Raw genomic sequence first — 20,619 nt, forward strand, 5'->3', positions numbered from 1 at the left:
GGCTCATGTTTCAAAACTCTAGAACAAGAATACTTGTTCACGTTTGTAGTATTGTAGAACGAACAATAGTAATTAATGTAAAAAAAGGAACGCAATCGCAGCACCCCTTGCCTCATGAGGGTTCTGGAAAAGTACACGTACAAGTAAATTCTCAACAATTTTTTGTTGATTTTCTAAGGTTAATCAAGAGTAGAAATCTTGACTCAGAACAGATGTCAAAACTCAAAAACCAATCCCAAGTTTAGAAAACTGTTACAGTTATCTCAAATTTCTCTCACTTCTTGATTTAAATTCAGTTCTGAATGTTAAATTTTGAATGAGATTAAACTCATTTCGAAGGTTTTGATTTCATTTCATCAAAGTCAAAATTGCATTTCGGTGTTCATATTTCGGATTTTATATTCAGTTCAGGATTTTTGGATCTTGGATTTTGGATTTTGGATTTTGAGTTCTTATGCAGATTTCAACAAAGCTTCAAATCAGCGATTCAGAATTGAAAAATTCACATTTCAAAATTTCTCGAAATTTCTTTTAAATTCAGATTACAAGACGGATCGATAATAAATAATTTAAACAATTAAATCAAATTGAAATCTAAAACTTTAAAATTTAAATAATTAAGATTCTGACTGAGGGCTTTGAAAAACATCTTGGTTCAAATTTTAGGTTCAGTTTTGAAATTTAGATTAAGCAATTGTATTGAAATTTGGAAACAGATTCAGATTTTAAGTAAAAACGACTGTTTTTTATGCCAACGTTTCAATCCTTATTGGATCTTCACCAGGGGCTAAAATGTATTGCTAATTTAGTGAAAATCGACTTCGAATTTTGTTGATGCTTACCCATACAGTGCCGTTTTCTAGATAAGTTTGATTCGGCTTATCTTGAACTGCTGTCATTGGGTTTCTGTGTTGGATTATCTTGGTCGATGATTTTGGCCTTATCGATGTTGAACAGGTGGTGCATAGCTGCTTCATGTTCCAATAATGCTGTTTGCTGCCTCAAAGTTGATATCTCGAAATCCTGGTCCAAAAAGGATCGAAATGTTGGAGTAAAAAACGTCGTTTTAACTTAAAAATCCGGGACTGATAGCCGTTAAAAATCCTTATGAAAGGTTCAAAATTCAGAATTAAAATTAACATTTGAAACTCAGGTTCAGATTGAGCTCGTGAATGAGTTCAACAATCAAGATGAAAATATCAAGATGACTATTTTGTAAAGGAATTCATATCGCAAAAGCTCACAGATTTATAATTATTATTGTTGATTTAAACCGGAAATCACAACTTTAAAGTAGAATTTCTTTTTATTTAGCAAGTTATGTTTCATGAAAAACTCTGATTTTCATTGTAAAAAATGTTTGAATTCATTTTTAAATTAAAAATAAATGCTGATAAAGAAACAAAAAAAAATCTGCAAGAGTTTGCAAAAATCTTGAACCGAAAAAATTTAATCTTTTAATTTTCCTTTAGAAAATTCGATTTATCTTCATTGATGGTTGAAATCTCTACCAATAAGTAAGTAAGTTGGGTAGGTATCTCTGAATTTGCTCAAGAGTTTGGTAGATTCAGCTTATTTGATTTAAGCGTAGAATAAGCTGTTTTAAAATTAAAAGCATTCTTGTCAAATTGTGAAAAACTTGTTTTGTTTTTGAAAATTTCAAATGTAAGTAAAAGTGTTATTTTAAAATGTTGTCAAATTGGGAAAAACCTGATTTTTTTTTTAAATTTCAAATGTAAGTAAAAATGTTATTTTAAAATCTTGAAATATCTATTTTTTCGAAGGCTCGCAAAACAAATAAAATCAAAGCGTTTAAAAACAGCAGGTGGATTTATGTAACAGTTAAACTTTTTTCCTTGGTATAGCTTGGTTGTAGTTTTTGTAGTATTTTGAGGTAAATTTTAGATATTCAAAAAAATAGGGTCGTTTTCCAAGAGTAAGCCAGTCGTGGACAGAAGGCCTAAAACCCTATCAAACGGTCAAGTTTGAAAGAAAAAATTAAACGGGAATAGTGCGAGGGCCTAGAGAATTGAATGAAGGTATAATTTCTTTTTTTTTGCAGTTAATATTTTAAGTAATGTTAAAAATTTTAGCCTCTTAATTTCATTATCATTCATTCATCATTGTCCATCTTCCGATTTTAATTCTTGTTCGACGTCAACACACGAACTACCTTAGTTTATCAATGACTAGCATTTGTAAATATTATGAAGGTATTTTGTATCCTTTTTGATCATGAAAAATTGCTAAAACCTTCAAAATAGAGGCTGCTCAATGTTACCACGAAGCATCAAATTCTTAACAGAGACAAAATCGATTTTTAATTCAAATTTAAAGTAGTCTAATAAATTTCTGTAACCATGTTTTACGTTCATAGGAGTCCAGTACTGATTTTAAAAATATGAAACATGCTTAACAGAAAAAAAATTGAGAAATATTGAAAAAAAAGTGATCAAATTTTCCCCGTTTTACGGTAACTTTTTTTTTATAAAATTATATGAGGCCCTTCAAGCTAAAGAGGTATGTGCAAAAATGATCGATTTTGAGTTAATATTGCCAAACGTTTCATAATGTTTAAAATTACACTGGATTCTTTTTTTAAACGATTGTTGTGTTCGTGCAAAAAAAGAAATCGTTTAAAAAAAGTTCAAAACAACCGGGCAAAATTCATCACTTATTTCGAGTAAAGTGGCCAACTTGGACTGTAAATCGATCATTTCCAACGAGGTAGACCATTCTGAGATAATTTGAGTAAAATCGGGAGGCTCAAAGGTTTGTTTTGCATTGATCTGTTTTGCCACGGTTATTCCGGTACTTCCGCAGAGTCTCTTAGTGGCCATTCCGGCCCATGTTTCTGTTGGGAAGCAACGTCCGAACCAACTAACCACCCAAGAGTGGTTTGGCAAAAAGCGGGAATGTCTAGAACCTGTTTTTGACAAGTTCGAAAATCGTCTTATTTCGAGAAAATCGTTTAAAAAAAATCGTGTAAAATAAAACCGTGTAAAATAAGATCGTTTAAAAAAAGAATCCAGTGTATATTTGCTGTTTTTTTCAGATTTTATAAATTATATTCGAATACGTTTACGTTCGAACGAAAATTGCAAATGTTTCAAAAATATATGGAAAATGGCAAAACAGAAAAATTTAAAAGCGGAATTAGTTTTTATACACTTTTTTTCCTTTTTGGCTTATATCAAATCAAAGAGATCAGATCTTTGTTTTGAATTTAGTTAGTGTAGATTCAGGTATATTTATCCAAATGATGCACTGCAGACCAAGAAAAACGTTCAATGGGTTTTTACAAAAAGAGCTTTGCGGGCCACAAACAGATGTGGAACACATGTGGCCCGCGTGCCATGGTTAGGCCACCCATGGTTTAGAGCATGGGTGGCCAAACCATGGCCCGCGGGCCACATGTGGCCCGCGACCAACTTTTTGTGGCCCGCGAAGCTAATTTTGGAAAAGCCATGTTCTAAGAACTGAACGTTTTATTCTTATTCTTCGTATATTTTTTGAATAAATATAAGAGCTGTTTCAAATAAAAAAAAACCTTTTTAATTGGATATATATATCTGAATCAACACTAGCAAAGGTCTAAAAAATTTCATTTAAATGGTATAAGCAGGAATGAAAGTGTATAAAACTAATTTCGAGCATACACGCTTTTAAATTGTTGTGTTTGGCCGTTTTCCATAAATTTTTCAAAAAATCTGAAAAAAATCACCAAATATAATTTGAAACATGCAGAATCATTTGGCATTAATTTGGCAATCGATAATTTTGCACTTAAACCCCTTTGGCTTTAAGGGCCTCATATAGTTTTACAAATAAGGCTTCCGTCACTAAAAAACAACGAATAAAATTACAATTTTTAAATATTCAAAATTCGCGGTATTTGACACATTATCTGTAAATTCCATCACCCATTTTTGGTTACTACATATCATTGATATGAAGAGCGTTCAAGCGGACTCTAGTTTTAATATTGAGGAGTTTGGATAGCCTCAGAAATATAGTAAGACCCTATTAATGTCGTTTAATTTTTTGTTTTAAATCACGTAACCATATCGACATCATGATTGAAATTAAACTTTAGCAACATCTTCAACAATTCGTAACTTGAATTCTACTTCAAAATCTTCGATAATCCATAAAAATTTAATAACTTTAGCAAACTGTGTAACACATCGAAAGTTTGCTATGTAAATATTTTCAATTTGTAATTTTTTGCTCTGGTTTCTAGAACAAGGTATATTTTTGAAATTTAAACCCAATCCAAATATATTTTAATTGGCAACGTGCTTTGTATTTGTGTACATCAATAATGAAAAACTAGACAGATTTTACAGTTGGGTAGAACCGATTTGGTACTGATAAATCTCCCAGAAGAACTACTTTTTTTTAGAAAAATGTTTAAATTCGTATTCATCCTGTTCAACGAAGTCTTTCCCAATACACTTGTCAAATCGAGATACTGGAAAAATTGAAACGAGTTGTATTGAGTTGATGTTAAGGACGGAATTTGTAAAATCAATATTATTTGTGATATAACTAAAGTTCGTTGAAACAATTATTCTTTTAATTATCAAAAGCTTGTGACCGTTACTTTTTTAAAAAGATTCCATTGTACAGTTTTTCTTATAATGTCCATCAAATTTTTCTAATGAGAACTTTGGAAAATGAGCGCTCATTTTATTTTCTTCAATTTGGGGACCATAAAATTGACTTGATGTCAATTGAAGTCAAGCGATTTGACATGTTTGTGATGAATAAACCGAGGAGGTTTAAAATCCCTCGAAAACATACCTTACTTGGGAAAGAGAATTCATTTCGTATTGCATAATATTTCTATTTTTTTCCAAATGGTGCGAAATTTGTAAATCATCAAGTAACAAAAATGACTTACTATAATGAATCTATACACGATGTGACCTAGGAAAATGTTTTTTTTTCAGAGCGTATTCAAAAATCTGTTAAATGTTTTTTGATACTCCAGAACAATTTGTTTTTGTGGCCCGCCAGTCAATCTCATTTCTGAAATTTGGCCCGCGTGTTGAAAATGTTGGCCACCAATGGTTTAGAGCATTCACAGGCCTTCTCCTGAACATATGCCCATATAAAATAGCCAAGGAGTGCACTGTTTGGAGGCCAAAGATCATTTGTCCAAAACTACGTATTTTCCTTCAGTCAGGTTTAGGTCCGCTTCGAGGTATGATATGGGCTCCATCTTGTTGGAATTCTCGGGTTACATTCTCGAGTTCATCGGAGTTTGCTCGAATCCACGGAAGCGCCTGATTTTTCAAAATGTTCATTGAAGCTTCTGTTATAACTTTTACTCCAGTTTCAATATTAAAGATAGGAACTAGCAAAATTGTTTTTTTTTTAAACCTTCATTTAGCCAAGGGTAACCTTAATGTGCTTAAAGCGTCTACTCCTTTTGGAAGGTTGTTCGTTTAAGTAGACACAGTACACCAGCTTAAGTTGTAAGGAAAAAAGTATCAAACGGGTTTGAGTTTTTTTTGTACTTAAACAACTGTGCAAAACTTTTGTCGCTCTAGAACTTTACAAGGAATGTAGCAAAAATTACAAAGTTTTACAAACTAATTATAATAAACAAATTATTATAAAATAGTTATGTTTGCCATTTAATACGCAAAAATTTTTTCTTCCGTACAAATTTCCATACAAAAATTTAAATGCGTTGCGCTAATTCAGGGATCAACCAAATCATCTCAAATATTACACTGATGCTTGGTGACCCAAAAGACATCCAAAAAATATATGGGAGCCAAAAGTCAATTTTTGCAGTGGTCTAATGTGTAGTATAAGTTCTAACGTTGAAGCAAAACCGCAAAAACAGACTTGCCGAGTTGGATAGCTACGTGAAATGTTGAAAAAAATCAAATTTGGCTTCGAGTTGATCAGAGAACATTATGACTATTCGAAAAACTCTCTTGACAGTCTATTAATTAACGTGCCAGTAGCACATCTTAATAAATAAAGGCAAGAAGAAGACCATTCCAAGGGACTAAAAATTAATCAAGGAAATCGTGAACTTTACATTTTGACAATAAAAACAGTATGGAAAAATAAAACCTTCTATACTGTTTTCAGTGTCGAAATGTTCAATTTTCAACACTAAATTGCATAACAAATGTTGGTTACATAAAAAGTAGAAAAAAATAAAAAAAAAATCTAGAGAATTGTTTTGACTTATCGGTTTTCAAGAACGCTGAATGATCGTTAAATGAACTTTCCAAAACCACGTAATACCACGTTGTTCGCTTGATGACATAAACATTTCAAAGGCAGCCACACTAAATAAACTCGATCCAAGTAGTGTGCATTCACAATATCCACGCCAACGATAATAATCGACATCTTCTTGGTACTTACTTTCAATCTCAAGAAAGTGGTTTAAAATGGGCACACTTTTCTTCCATTTCTTGGTGAATTATTTCATCTTGTTAGAAGTTTCACTCATTTACGCTCTAATCTAAGCAGGCCGCGCGGCCATAACACACAAACAACGGCAAACAACGACGAATAAATGTTATGCTGTGTATGGGGTTAGTTGATATGAACGAAGCACTAAAATATCACACCATTCAAGTGGTAGGTAGGTACAAGAACGAAATCCACAATTTTTTTTTTCGAGCCAAGTAACGATCGCTCGATTTTAGTTATTTAGTCAAAAGCACACAACAAGCTTCATTGTCCGCTGATAAAGTGCTGGCTGGCTGCCCCTGGTGGTTGATACATTTGTTTCTGTGTTTTCCGATGAAAGATGCTGGTGAGTTTCGGTTTCACAAGTGGCCAAACCAAGAAGAATGGTTAATTGAAAGTCAGTCAGTTGGTATGAACGAGAGAAAGTGTGAGAGGGAAGGAGACATTTCAGATTTTGGATCAACTAGATGCCCCCAAGTCAGTATGCTCCACATCGAAGGAAGGAAGACGAACTGTGGCCAAGCGAGCTGCTCTGTTGATGGAGACGCCAGTCAGTCCGTATGAAGTTGTTAGTTGGCATCATCCCATCCTTCTTCTCACTCGGCGGTCGTAAGCATACATATGCATGTGATGTGATTAGTTAGTTAGTGGCAAAGCTTGGCTACTCACATACTACCTACTCAGAGCCTGGGCCCAAGAAAGATTACTAATGTGTACGACAATGAACGTTAGGCAGTTGTTCGTGTTTTCCCCCTTTTAGACTTCTTTATCACCACCGTATGCACTGGTGCTGGACAAGGTTGTTGTTGTTGTTGATGGTGGGCAAGATGGTATCATAATAATAAATTCAAATTTAACTTACAATGACAATTCATTCCAGCATGTGTTGATTCTTGACGCGGACAGCAGCAGAACAGCCTGTGTGTGTGTTTTTCAGTGCTTCTGAATTCTTTCGTTTCGGGTTTCCTGGCACGGCTCCTTACGTTGCTTCGGGTTCAGCTTTTCGGTGGGCTTTATGCTTTGATCTGATGAATTCCTAGTAGGGTCAGCAACAAGCAACACCGGCAGCTGTGGACACCACTACAATGGTTTCTTTGGGCTGAACAAATCGCTGATAACAGCATATTTAGACGCTGAGATAATTGAACCAACAACGAAAATAAAAACCAGTGCATCACCAATGTGGTTCAACAGTTGGTTTTAGTAAGAAATAGAAAGGAAAGGAAGGGGAATGTGTTCTGGTTTTTGTTCAGCACATCACGTATAATGTATTGGTTTACCGAAATTAGCAGTTTCTTTTCGTGTTTCGGTATTTTTGGGCAATCTCTTTGAAGTTGTTGTTGCTGCAGCTACCTCAGTTGCGATGATCTTAACTCGACCTTTTATTATATTTAATAAGAAAAAACGGGAAGACCCTTAGCAGTTCAATAAAAAATAAGTGACGAAAACAAACCTTTTTCGAACTAGTCAATTCTTTTTTGAAACCTTTGAATACTCTTTGAAACATACGTTGGTGAGTAATTCAATTTTTCAAGAAGGTGTTTCAGAATACAACATAGATTTTATATTAATAATAAAATCTTCTTCATCATTTAAAACTAGCCATCATCTAAGGCGTAGGTGATTGAATCTCCCCCATGACAGTTCTACAAAGTCATAAAATATTTGCAATTTATTCCAAAATTTCGTTTTTATTGCTTTAAAACATTGTGTAATGAAACTGAAAAAAAAACTTTTTCCAAATGATTTTTGTTGATTCGACAAAACACATTTTTTTAAATGTTTATTGCTAAATATACCCACAGTCTTCGTGCACAAACAAAGAGGAAAAGGTTCAAATCTTGAAAGACAATTTTATTCAGCACACGATCGTGGATATATGGTTTTGATTCAGAGTATTTTTACTATAGGGTACCGTACATCGAGCATGAAATTAGCCCTAGCCAAGCATGATGACGTAGTTGTTATGATATTTTGCATGCATTACATAGGAAACGTACTTAAATCATCGTTTTTTGTCAATTGCGTAAAAATGTCCAGTATTTAGGTTAACGGAACTTAAATTCGTGATAAAATAATTGATTTCTGAATGAAACATATTGATTAAAAAGCTTAGAATCTTTCCAAAACTCAAATAAAAAATAAATGCGAAAGAAAATTATTTATCAAATTTAATATTTTTCTATGAACTAACTCGAGACTTGCGTGGTAAATGATTCATTAGCACTGTAAGACGTGTTTTATTGCGATATTTTATAATTTTAAGCTTTTTTTTAAAACGAACACACACACATAGGATCTCAGTGAAACTTCATGTTTCTTTGAAGAGATCTTCTTTCCTTAACTCTAAGCGTACATTTTTCAAAGTTATGATGGCTAGCATCTTACAAATGCTAAAACCACCAGACCACAGAAAGTGTACTATGTATGCCATGACCGGGATTCGATCTCATGAACCTTAGCGTAGATGACTTGAACTCTAACCACTACGCCAAAGCCGCTGGCTTACAATGTGCTTGGAAATAGTTACCGATAATAGCAATTTCCATTAAAATTAAGATATTTCAGCGGCAAATCCGCATTTAATGCAGAAACACAATCTAAATCCTATTTTTCTAAGAAGCTCATAAATCTGGAAATTCAAATTTATACATTTTGGGACAGTGGCGTAAAAATTACTGCCATATGAAATGATTTTTATGAAAAAACTGAAAAATTTAGTACAATGCTCGCTAATTTCCATAACATCATAATTCTAGAAATCTGACAACCAATATGGCGGATGAGGTAACCTGTTATGTCGAAAAACTTTGGTTTTGATTCAACATAACTATTTTATTTTACAATTCGTTTATTTGGAACGGCTTAGACCTTATGAGTTTCTAGGAACAAAGTCATATTTGAACAGGGATCGAATCCAATGGGGTACAAAGAAGGTGATTAACAAAAACGCAAACTATTACAGAACTCGTTATTCAAAAAGTAAAAAGGTAAACCAAGCCTACGTCACTTGCCAGGATGTTTATGTATCCTAGACTAGAATCGTAAACAGCAGTTGGCAATGATTTTTTTCTCTAGTTTACGCTGGTATGGTTGTTTGTTTGAAAATGCAACTGACGTCACGAATTGTCTTGGTTACAATATTTACAAAAAAAAACTTTTACTAACACTTAGCACGGGATTTCCATCGCCACCTGAGATGTGTATACAGGTTGGATCGAAGCAACCCATAGGTCTGTCAAGACGTGAAAATTTTTGCTCTCCGTGAAAATTATTGAAGTTGGCTCAAAACATGGAAGTTGTATGAAGTTTCGGTGGCCGTGGTGGCTTGTGTGACCCAAGTTTCCGGCGTTTTGGCTTTAGGGAGATGGATCCAATCAGGCCATTTAGACTTGTGGACTGTTTCTGCTGGAGAGGAAGGAAGAATGATCTACGGATATCACATTTCTTTGACTCAGATTCAAAGCTAAGTACATTTTTTCTGCTCTTCTTTCTATTCTTTTTACGATAGTATTTTCTCACAAATTTAATAATTTGAAATGAAGTCTACTAGATGTTTCAGATTGAATTACCGCGCTTGTACCGCTCACAAGATTTTTTATCCGTTTTCGAATTTAAAAAAATCTTAAAATCGTCAATAATTTCGATAATTCAAATCACAAGCAACGATCGGAAAAAAAGGAAAAAAAAATGACATGTTTTATATTGTTTCACATTGTTTTGTGGATAAAGTGTAAATTTTGACAACTTTAAATAAATAACTAATTAGGAATATAAGAATTGATTTTTTCGCTATTTGCATAATAAGTTTTGAAGCCATCAAATACTGCTTAATTGTGTAGAAACGAGAATTTGTTTAGAGTTTATTTAAAAAGCAAGACAATAAATTTCAACTGCAAATGTTGACAAAACATTCTTTGGCCCACTTATGTACCTTGGGGTCAATCGAGACATGTCCATAAAAGTGTATCGAATCCTCAGATTGTGGAAAATTATGTTTTACTGAAGCAATTCAACTATTAAGTTGATCCTTGAAGAATCGTTGGAAATCTAGAAATAAAAAATTCAAAAGTTCATTGAGTATTAATGTACCTGGCGCCCACAAAATACACCAAATAATCCAAATTAGGTGCTAAAGAGATGGTCCAAAAAATGTTCCGACTCACCGTATTTGACGATATATAAATATTTTTTTATTAAAAAATTATTTATTAAGTTCAAAATTGATATAGAAAAAATTTAAAAAAAACATCTTTGAATCCAAAGATGTTTTTTTTCAATAAATGAAATCCAGAACTGTTTTTGTAACTTTTTTTCTAGAATCCAGAGCCCAAGATAAAAGCATGTCCATTTCTTTGAGCAAAGTTTTGCGAAGATACTGTCAATTTTTACTTGTTTGATCGAATTTTTATTCAATCTCTAGTGAATTTAATTTTAATCTGATATTCAAAATCAATTTCTGGTTGAATCAGTCACAAATGATTGACTGTGCAACGCTGAAGCGGTTATGCATTTTTTTAGTTTCCAATATCAAGTGCTGTCTAATTTGGGTTGCTATGTACTTTTTATGAAAATCGGAACATTTTGAGAAAAATGTGGGACAATATGTATACTGCAGGATGAAAAATGTTGAGGGTCCAAGAACTTTATGGCTGAATGGGCCATTTTTTATTATTACTTTTTAACTATGTGCATATCAATAGGAAAATATTATAAAAGAAAACTTTATGAATATATTGGTATTCTAACAACTTTATACGTGTGAGCAAGCCCTATACCAAAATACTTAACTATCAATCCACCTTACTTAAAAGAAAATTACGGTAAACAGGATTGTTCAACATGCATATTTCAACATGTTTAGGCCAAATTATAACCTATTAGAGTATTTGATTTTATGTTTTAAAAAATTTTTTAGACTGTTCCAGAAATTATAGGCACACCTAATGTTTGCGGTCATTTTGAATCGATTTTTTTTTTTCGAATTCTACTGGCAGCGTCCTTTTGTTTACACATTTCTGTACGTGATCATCAAAAAAACATTAAGATTGTGATTACATTTCAAAATGCGTTGTCTTACTCCGGAGAAGAGAAAAAGTAACTCATTGAGAAAATTGGCAAAATAGGAGGATATGAGCGTCGGAGCAGTACGGACGGCTATTAAAAAATATGGTGAACATTGTACATTTGAAGATGAACCGAGGAGTAGTCGAACATCTGGTCCTGTAAGTCCTGCTATCGACAAAATGGTCAGGGATGCCAACAAACAGAAACCATCGGCTTCCGTTCGGGATGTGGCGAGAAAAGTCTGAACCTCGACGTCTAACGTGATTCGTGCTAAAGAGTGACTTACCGGAAGCAGAAAAACCTGAAAGAAACCCTTCCAGGGCCACAAGGATATCCCCGAAACGGAAAAGGCCATTTTTACCGAAAAATTTGACCAGAAGGTTCGAAAATATCTAGCCCGTAGGTCACATCGGGAACAATAAACACTCAGAACTATATCAAAGAATGCCTCCAGAAGGATTTATTGACGATGATCAAGCAGCATGGTGGACACGTCATATTTTGACCCGATTTGGCATCATGTCATTACTCCAAAGACACATTAGGATGGTACAAAAGCCAAACCGTCTGTTTTCTGCCAAAAAACATGAATCCGACAAATTGACCCTAGGCACGGCTAATCGAGACTTTTTGGGCTTTGACCAAAGCAAAGCTACGAAAATACATAAAACCAGCTGATGACATCGGAAAATTTAAAAAGGATTGCCCAAAAGTGGAGAAAATGGTGGATGATGCAACTGTGCAGAAGCTTATGGGTTCGGCTTATGTTCGAGGAGAAGTGCGAAGTCTGGCTTATGATTAAAGATTTTCATCAAATAAGAGTATGGTGTTTGGTAGGTGGTGTCCATAAAAGTGTATCGAATCCTCAGATTGTGGAAAATTATGTTTTACTGAAGCAATTCAACTATTAAGTTGATCCTTGAAGAATCGTTGGAAATCTAGAAATAAAAAATTCAAAAGTTCATTGAGTATTAATGTACCTGGCGCCCACAAAATACACCAAATAATCCAAATTAGGTGCTAAAGAGATGGTCCAAAAAATGTTCCGACTCACCGTATTTGACGATATATAAATATTTTTTTATTAAAAAATTATTTATTAAGTTCAAAATTGATATAGAAAAAATTTAAAAAAAACATCTTTGAATCCAAAGATGTTTTTTTTCAATAAATGAAATCCAGAACTGTTTTTGTAACTTTTTTTCTAGAATCCAGAGCCCAAGATAAAAGCATGTCCATTTCTTTGAGCAAAGTTTTGCGAAGATACTGTCAATTTTTACTTGTTTGATCGAATTTTTATTCAATCTCTAGTGAATTTAATTTTAATCTGATATTCAAAATCAATTTCTGGTTGAATCAGTCACAAATGATTGACTGTGCAACGCTGAAGCGGTTATGCATTTTTTTAGTTTCCAATATCAAGTGCTGTCTAATTTGGGTTGCTATGTACTTTTTATGAAAATCGGAACATTTTGAGAAAAATGTGGGACAATATGTATACTGCAGGATGAAAAATGTTGAGGGTCCAAGAACTTTATGGCTGAATGGGCCATTTTTTATTATTACTTTTTAACTATGTGCATATCAATAGGAAAATATTATAAAAGAAAACTTTATGAATATATTGGTATTCTAACAACTTTATACGTGTGAGCAAGCCCTATACCAAAATACTTAACTATCAATCCACCTTACTTAAAAGAAAATTACGGTAAACAGGATTGTTCAACATGCATATTTCAACATGTTTAGGCCAAATTAGAACCTATTAGAGTATTTGATTTTATGTTTTAAAAAATTTTTTAGACTGTTCCAGAAATTATAGGCACACCTAATGTTTGCGGTCATTTTGAATCGATTTTTTTTTTCGAATTCTACTGGCAGCGTCCTTTTGTTTACACATTTCTGTACGTGATCATCAAAAAAACATTAAGATTGTGATTACATTTCAAAATGCGTTGTCTTACTCCGGAGAAGAGAAAAAGTAACTCATTGAGAAAATTGGCAAAATAGGAGGATATGAGCGTCGGAGCAGTACGGACGGCTATTAAAAAATATGGTGAACATTGTACATTTGAAGATGAACCGAGGAGTAGTCGAACATCTGGTCCTGTAAGTCCTGCTATCGACAAAATGGTCAGGGATGCCAACAAACAGAAACCATCGGCTTCCGTTCGGGATGTGGCGAGAAAAGTCTGAACCTCGACGTCTAACGTGATTCGTGCTAAAGAGTGACTTACCGGAAGCAGAAAAACCTGAAAGAAACCCTTCCAGGGCCACAAGGATATCCCCGAAACGGAAAAGGCCATTTTTACCGAAAAATTTGACCAGAAGGTTCGAAAATATCTAGCCCGTAGGTCACATCGGGAACAATAAACACTCAGAACTATATCAAAGAATGCCTCCAGAAGGATTTATTGACGATGATCAAGCAGCATGGCGGACACGTCATATTTTGACCCGATTTGGCATCATGTCATTACTCCAAAGACACATTAGGATGGTACAAAAGCCAAACCGTCTGTTTTCTGCCAAAAAACATGAATCCGACAAATTGACCCTAGGCACGGCTAATCGAGACTTTTTGGGCTTTGACCAAAGCAAAGCTACGAAAATACATAAAACCAGCTGATGACATCGGAAAATTTAAAAAGGATTGCCCAAAAGTGGAGAAAATGGTGGATGATGCAACTGTGCAGAAGCTTATGGGTTCGGCTTATGTTCGAGGAGAAGTGCGAAGTCTGGCTTATGATTAAAGATTTTCATCAAATAAGAGTATGGTGTTTGGTAGGACACAAATAATGCTACAGTGTGGCAATTAAAATAAATCAAATTTAATAATACCATTTTTTCATTATTTTGAACGTGTGCTTATAATTTTTGGAACAGTCTATACCAGATTGCTCGGTTTTTTCCAGGTATGCCCGGATATTCAGTACAAAATTTTTTGAAGCAAGTTTTTTTTAAATAATTATGAAAGGGTTTTGGAAGTCTAAAGTGCGATTCAAAATCCGTCGAAGAGTTTTGATTAATATAAAAAAAATCAATTTTTTTTCAATCAAATGCCCGGATTGTACCAGGTTTTTATAAAAAAAATGGTCTTGTTTGTCCGGCCCGGATAAGTGCAGAAAAAATTCTGGCCTATTATCTTAAACTATACCTCAACGCCTTCAACCGGTAAGTTTTAACATAAAAAAAAAATCAACTCGAAGTGTCATTTAGCTTATAGTTTTGATACGTAGTTTAAAAAATATCATTAATTCTTCATGAAGGCAACTTATTATTTACAATAATCTTTTTTAAACACGTAATTTGTTTCATTGCACTTTTCTTATTAAATCTTTTTTTAATCTAAAGAGTTCAAAATATCACACAACCTGTCAAAAGTTTCTAACTTTTGACGAGTTCGGCTTAGAGATGCGCAAATCGTTCTTCGCTTAAATGCAAGTCTTTGGAGAGGCAGATGCTCATGTATGCTGATGAACTTTATGAGAATGATGACCAAGTAGGCAATGAATGTATTGAGCCAAAACTGTAACATCAGCAGCATCAGTAACAACAGCAACAACAACAAAAACGACAAAGTAGTAAATAGTCCTACCAGCAGCAGCAGCGGCAGCAAAAGAGAGCATCACACATCATACACAATCAATAAAAACTTAACACACGGGGATCACACAGAAGAGCAGTAGCAAGTAGCAAGTAGCAGTTGTTGGGTAACACACAGAGATAGGAACTACACAAACGGCAATAATAATAATATCAACAATAACAACAACAACAACAATAGCACAAGCAGCAGAAGAGCGTTTTCTGAAGTTAAGTTAGTACATATTCTAAAAATAGAGCGCGCACACACAAAACACACACATTTGGTAGATTCTGTTTCTTTTTTATGGGTTCGTTCGAAAACTCACATTGCTTCTGTTGCCATCTTTCAAAAAGTGGTACTGTTGCTTCAGCTTCATGGAGCCAAATTGGAATTGGTAGCAAGAAAAAAAATTTGAGCAGCGACCAACCAAATCAACCGAATAACGACGACCGAAGAGCGACCGGGAACCGGGAGGCCGTGTTACGCGCGTTATAAACAAACAGACCCTGGAATCGAATCCGGGCCAACAGATGGTGGTCCCGGGGTTTTTCTTCGGATTTACTCGCTTCACACTTCTTGAGAGTGCGTTGCTTTGTTACTGTTATTTTCACAATTGATGATGGTCAAATTTGATTAAACGAAGCACAGCTTGCTTTTGTTGGTGTACGCGCGCTAGATTGAACTTTATCTTTGTCGTTATTAATTTTGTTTTTTTTTTCTTCATTTGGGTTAGCTTCTGCATTCACATTTTTGGGGAGCAGCAGCAGCTCACATGTGTGTGCGCGTGATAGTCACGCCCTTTCTTGACGATCACACATTCGGTGCGCTTCACTGAGTTAGAAACACAGCCAGCACAGCCAGCAAACAGCAGCAGAAGCACTTGGTTTGGAAGTCAGGTCAACTCTTCTTCACTTGAACGAACCGCGAGAATGTGTTTTCAATCACCCGTCGTCGTGTGGTTGTAGTCAGCGGATTGAAGTTGTCGATTGCCGTGAAACACAACGCACATGATATAACATATCCCCCTGCTCGCAGTTCGGGGGAAGAATCCGAATGGTTAGAAAAATAGGGCAGCACAAAAAAAACCAACCAACCACAGTTGGATGCTGTACTTAGAAACACTCTTTACCATCAATTACCACTGAATGTATGTAGAATAGTGGTGACGACGGCGACGATTGACAGAGATGACGACGTCCACGGTTAGCAACCACTGTTTTAGAGGGCACGACACCACGATATCCAAAGGGATGCTGACTACCCGGGACGGAAGATTGAAGAGAGAGAGGAAGCTAGAGTAACTGCAAGGGTCGGGATAATCTTCTATAGAGTGGTCGCGCTTGGAGGCCACCAAACCAACCAGCGCACTGCTGCACTACCGAGAAATACTAAACCTAAGCTAAGTAACACACAGAATGTTTCGAGTTAACGACGCGCGAGAGATTGGGACGACGCGGCACGTTTACATTAGTCAGCGTTCTAACACAAAATGCTTTGCTCCATTCGGAAGCATCTAGTATTAAGCCCTACGTTGAGAACTTGAGAAGAGAACCCGGTCACGTCCCGTCTCGCCCTGCCGTCCCGTCCTGTCCCGACGCCTGCCTGCCTGCCTTTCGTTACTTCCGAAGAAAACAAATCACCATATGAGCGTGCTCAGTAGGGGAGAATGAGGATACTTGATCCCTGGGGATACTTGATTCCTTAGCTATATCTCGAAACTGGAATGTCTTACAAAGATCAAATGTTCTAGAAAAATGTGCCAAAATAAGCAAAATAACATTTCTTGTAGTTTAAAAATTTTTAACAAAATAATTGTTTGCGTAATTGAACTTTGTTTGAAAAATTTCACAAAATGTAACTTGAAGATCTTTTTTCATCACTTTAAAATGTTCCTTACATGGGAAAATCATGAAAAAAATATTTGTTCCAATATATCAATCGTTCGAGCGTAAAATGAACTTCATAATGCCCTATTTTCAAAGCAATGGAAAACTCTCAACTTTTTTCAGAAAAAGTTTTCTAAAATGTTGATTATGGGTATAATTGATCCCCTAGAGTTGGGTACAATTGATCCCCCCTTCCAAATGGCGTGTTCTTCTTCTGAATTGATCGATATGATTGCTGATTACGAAATTACTAATATTTATCCAAAAACTAATATTTATCAAACAATTGTCTGAAGAAAAGAGCAAAAATAATTAATTTTCTCTTAATTATAAAAAATAGCGCCTTTAAGTATGCAATGTTATTAGCGTTGAGACAAAGTTATAGAATTTTCTTCTTATGTCTGCTATAAATTGTAAAATGAGAACAAACATGACCAAAATAGTCAATTAACATTCTATTTTGGGGTTTTGTTTGATTTTTATACAAGTATTAGGGCTTCCTGAATAAATGATCAAGTCTCCTTAAAAAGGGATCAAGTCTCCCATAACTTCAGAAAAATCGCAATTTATTTACTCCCACGAAAATGCTTATAGTTCATCAACGGGTTCAAGTATCGTTCTAATTTTAGGAGCATAGAAACTTGAATTTACAAGCTGTCAGAAAATGTCAAAGTCGGCGAATTGCTAAATTTTTCCAAAAAGATATGGTGAAAATAAGAAAAGGGGATCAAGTATCACCACTCTCCCCTATACATCACGCCGTTCTAACTCCCAACAGCAGCGCAGCTCGTCCAAACACACATCGAGATCAACAACACACATCTCGCCAAGAACTTACAAGATGAAGAATACACTATCGGCATAGATAGATAGATAGACGGCACATGGTAGGTCTACTGCTGCTGCACCGACAACCGCACCGCACCGCACGCGGATCAGAGGCCAGCAGCAGCCGGCAGCAAGAGAGGCGACGAGCAAGTGTATTTTGTCCTGCACCCACCGACCACCGAACGACAGAACAGCACCGACTTTACCCACCAGCAGAAAACGCTGACTACAGCAGCAGCAGCACCACCAGCAAAACCGAATCCAAAACCAACTATCATTGATCACCGCATTCAGTGGTACAGCAACAGCAACAAAAAAAGCAAATTCAACTAACCAACTAACTAACCTACAATCAAAAAACCAACACCGATTGAGCGGGCCCAAGTGCATAGCTTTTGAATATATGTACAGAAAAAAAAACCGCGACTCAAGATTCTAACAATTATTATTATTGTTATTGTCGATCATCGCTACTCTGCCGTTCGCCTATGTGTGTTTTTGTGAACACGTGTGCGTTCGTGTTTCGTGTGTGTAGGTATGATGCAACGGGGTGGTTGATACTTAGTGGGATTGTTGTCGTTGCATCGATCCCGTTCGCGAGCGCCGGTCGGTTTCTCTCCAAATTGGCTGCAGCAGCACGACGACGCGATCAATCACGACGATCGGTGGGTGAATCGATTCTCACGATCACGACAAATGACGACGACGACGACGACGAAGAGCACTCTCACGCGGATTCGGGTTGGGTAGAAAAGTTCTAATGTGAACACTCATCGGTGGTTGGACGCCTGCTTTGATGCGGGGTGGATTGGTTGGATAGAATAAGGGTATAATGCATCTGGTAACTGCTCTTGGAAAGGGGGGATGCTATTCAAGGATTGAAAAAGATGGTGCGTCTCCATGAACTTGTCTGTTAGATTGGGTAATGAGGTACGGCACGATCATAAGAAGACTTTTTAGTTTGAATCTTATTATTGTAGATCAATCAAAATCATGGCAAAATGTATGTTTATTTAAACATTAATGATTTTTGATTGAGTGTACATTAGATAGATTCATGTGATATGGGCTTCTGTCCTTAAATTTAAGCTTCTTCGAGTTATTTTTTTATATGGTCTAGTAAAAAAGCATCTTTTGTCTACATTGAATTGGTACGGAATATGTCATATCTCATATTTGGACCTCTTTGTTTTTTTTATTGTTTTACGCTTGCTTGCTAATATGAATTGATCATTGGTAAACAAAATAATAAAACAAAAATGGAGAACGTAATGTAAAAAATTATTTTTATAATTGAGGGTAGAAAAGAAATTTTTCAAATTTTTTGTTTTTCAATTTCAATTAAACATTGAGCTTGCGTTTTCACCTCTTCATATGTAGGTCAGGCTCTGAAGAACTTATTTCATGAATACCAGTAACTAGGCACTACTTATTTTTAAACAATCCTATTTGCCAGGGTGAAAATTTTGAATGTAGAAAAAACATTCTATACGATTTTGTCAAGTTTCCCCCGATTTTGTGAGTGCATGATGTTGTCATCTTTAAGCCCAATTTTGTTCAACAAATAGTCAATTTTGAAATAGAAAATTGAATATGTTGATACTTTAAAAAACGATCTGTGATGGTTCTGCTGGTAAAAATGAAGGTTTATGAACAGACACACGAAAGAAAGAAGTCCAATATTTTTCTTTTATGTTGCTCATTTCCTTGACTTTGTAATGGTACATCAGTTGGCTTTACAATTTATTTCATTCCAAATGTTAACAAAAAGGGTGCATCACGAGGACGTCAAAATTCACTAAATTTGTCGTTTTAATGCCTTTTCTGATTATGTAACAAAAATTTAATCGGACTCCATGAACACTGAGAAATTAAAATTGTTATGGTTAGGGATCTCACTTTGTTATTTACATATCAATTTTTTGTATTCTTATTTTTGAATAGGAATTTATTTTCACTGTAGAAGTGGTAGAAATACCTATAAGCGTAGGGGAGAGTGGGGATACTTGATCCCCTTTTCTTATTTTCACCATATCTTTTTGGAAAAAATTAGCAACTCGCCGTCTTTGACATTTTCTGACAGCTTGTAACTTCAAGTTTATATGCTCAAAAAATTAGGACGATACTTGGACCCGTTGATGAACTAGAAGCATTTTCGTCGGAGTAAAAAAATTGCGATTTTTCTGAAGTTAGGGGAGACTTGATCCCCTATTGAAGGAGACTTGATCTTTTGTACAGGAAGCGCCAATCCATGGAAAAAATCAAACAAAACCCCAAGATAGAATGTTAATTGACTATTTTGGTCATGTTTGTTCTCATTTCACAATTTATAGCAGACATATGAAGAAAATTCTATAACTTTGTCTCAACGCTAATAACATTGCATACTTAAAGGCGCTATTTTTTATAAACAAGAGAAAATTAATTATTTTTGCTCTTTTTTCAGACAATTGTTTGATAAATATTAGTTTTTGGATAAATATTAGTAATTTCGTAATCAGCAATCATAACGATCAATTCAGAAGAAGAATATGCCGTTTGGAAGGGGGATCAATTGTACCCAACTCTAGGGGATCAATTGTACCCATAATCAACATTTAAGAAAACTTTTTCTGAAAAAAGTTGAGAGTTTTCCATTGCTTTGAAAATATGGCATTATGAAGTTCATTTTACGCTCGAACGATTGATGCATTGGAACAAATATTTTTTTCATAATTTTCCCTTGTAAGGAACATTTTAAAGTGATGAAAAAAGATCTTCAAGTTACATTTTGTGAAATTTTTCAAACAAAGTTCAATT

The 20,619-nt window shown here is 35.0% G+C and overlaps 1 protein-coding gene across 14 annotated transcripts in view; it reads right to left on the reverse strand.

Annotated features, from left to right (window-relative positions):
* Window positions 1-16,579, reverse strand: part of LOC129760280 (uncharacterized) — a 96,874-nt gene extending 80,295 nt beyond the window's left edge. The window contains exons 1-3 of one of the 14 annotated variants that reach the window (XM_055757901.1): window positions 16,246-16,579; window positions 15,116-15,250; window positions 7,310-7,580 (exon numbers count right to left, since the gene is read on the reverse strand). The gene's annotated coding sequence lies outside the window, so the exon portion shown is untranslated. Of the gene's footprint in view, window positions 1-7,309; window positions 7,581-15,115; window positions 15,406-15,431 lie in introns of those variants that run through there. The other 13 variants (XM_055757900.1, XM_055757907.1, XM_055757913.1 and 10 more) reach the window with 13 other exon arrangements.
* Window positions 16,580-20,619: the final 4,040 nt, after the last annotated feature.

Source organism: Uranotaenia lowii, unplaced genomic scaffold (genome assembly GCF_029784155.1).
Source record: "Uranotaenia lowii strain MFRU-FL unplaced genomic scaffold, ASM2978415v1 HiC_scaffold_55, whole genome shotgun sequence".
NCBI classification, from domain to species: Eukaryota; Metazoa; Arthropoda; class Insecta; order Diptera; family Culicidae; genus Uranotaenia; species Uranotaenia lowii.